Below are 1,473 nucleotides of genomic sequence, written 5' to 3'. Positions count from 1 at the left end.
TGAGGTTTCTCCCAAGGTCTGGTCTCACCCTGCTGATGTTTCGAAGGGCCGCGAAGAGTTGACTCTTTGCTCAGGCCTTTGGCAAACATAATTGAAGCCCCCATTTCTTTTTTTTTAATAGTTATTTTTGTTCTGACCCAGGCTTGTTATTCCTGCCATCTTTGCTTTTTTTGTTTTCTATTGTTTTCTTGTTTTAAATGTTTTTAACAATTTATAAATTGCCCAGAGTTGCTGGGAATCAGACAGTACATAAATTATGAGATTTATATTTATTAAATTATTATTATTAGTAAATAAATAGGAGATAGTGAGCAAAGTTATTCAGAATAGATGGTTGTTTTTCAGCAGACCATTGAGAAAAATATGAATATGAGAAAGAAAGTACACTGAATGTTTGGTGCTTTAGGAAAAGCCTATGAATGGGCTTCAATTCTGGAATATTTTGTTTGAAGTTGACACTATTGTAAGGGCAAGCCTGAATGGGTAAAAATGGAGTATATTTGTGTATATGTTTGTATGAGGTTTGGAAGCTACCTGATTCCAAAATTACTTGGGCAGTTTACACTAAATATTTAGGGAATGGTTCATTAAACAGAGAATAAGGCACAGATCTATGATAATCTTGGTTGTTTAGTGTATTTATGGCTAAATTTATAAGGAATGCTAGTTCCAATGCTAGTTGGTTTCTTCTGATTGGGAACCAGTGGTTAAATTGACAACCTAAAACAGTTATTTCCTCCATTACCATGAACTGGTAATGGAGTCCCAGCCTGACTCCCTCACTGACGCTCATGGAGTTAACCCTAACACTAGTTTATCTTAATCAATAGTAGAGACTCCATCCTCTGTCTCTTGCTCCTGCAGGATTATGAACACTTGCCTGTATGGACTAGTCCTACTCCAGAGTTGACAGAAGGGATTGACTAGCTCTACAAACATCCCCCCTCCCCACGTTCATGCAACTTGGGCCAACTTCTTCATTGACTTCGGTCTTTGCATTATTTGTCCAAAGTACTTAAGTTTTAATTTCATTATTGCAGCCAGTGAGCAATATGTTTTACTTCATCTAGAAAGAAAGCGTGTATTCTATCAGTCTAAGTTATTTTCAGCAATTTTCTATAGAACCACAATTGAAAGGTGGCAATTTTCTTTGTTTATCCTTTTTGAGGATTTAGCTGTCATAGCTGCACGTTATACCTAAGAAAACCATAGCCTTCTCAGGACATACTTCTGTGATATTTCTGAAAGTTCCAAAAAGCTGTTCTCCAAGTCTCTATAATATTCCATCCAAGAATTTGTTCCTTGGGGTGGGATGCAAGGGGTGTGTGTTGAAGGAAACTGTTATCCATTGGTTAAGAGATTAAACATTCATCTGCAGAGATTTGTGTTTCAGTGAATTCCTTTAATAATGCCACTTTTTTTCTCTTTTTGTAGTCCATCCAAAAGCAGGATGCAAAAGGTTGCCAACACAGG

General features: G+C 36.8%; 1 long non-coding RNA gene across 1 annotated transcript in view; it reads left to right on the top strand.

Moving 5' to 3' along the window:
- The window catches only part of LOC107301479, a 4,520-nt gene extending 3,058 nt beyond the window's left edge, over window positions 1-1,462 (top strand). Inside the window, exon 4 of the long non-coding RNA XR_001549297.1 lies at window positions 1,435-1,462. This is a non-coding gene — a long non-coding RNA (uncharacterized LOC107301479). The remainder of the gene's footprint in view (window positions 1-1,434) is intronic.
- The last annotated feature ends 11 nt before the right edge of the window (window positions 1,463-1,473 follow it).

The sequence above is a fragment of the Protobothrops mucrosquamatus genome, unplaced genomic scaffold, assembly GCF_001527695.2.
Source record: "Protobothrops mucrosquamatus isolate PMUCROS unplaced genomic scaffold, P.Mucros_1.0 scaffold13336, whole genome shotgun sequence".
Taxonomy (NCBI): Eukaryota; Metazoa; Chordata; class Lepidosauria; order Squamata; family Viperidae; genus Protobothrops; species Protobothrops mucrosquamatus.
Note: the sequence above shows the minus strand (reverse complement) of the source record. Positions and strands in the feature narration are given on the sequence as shown.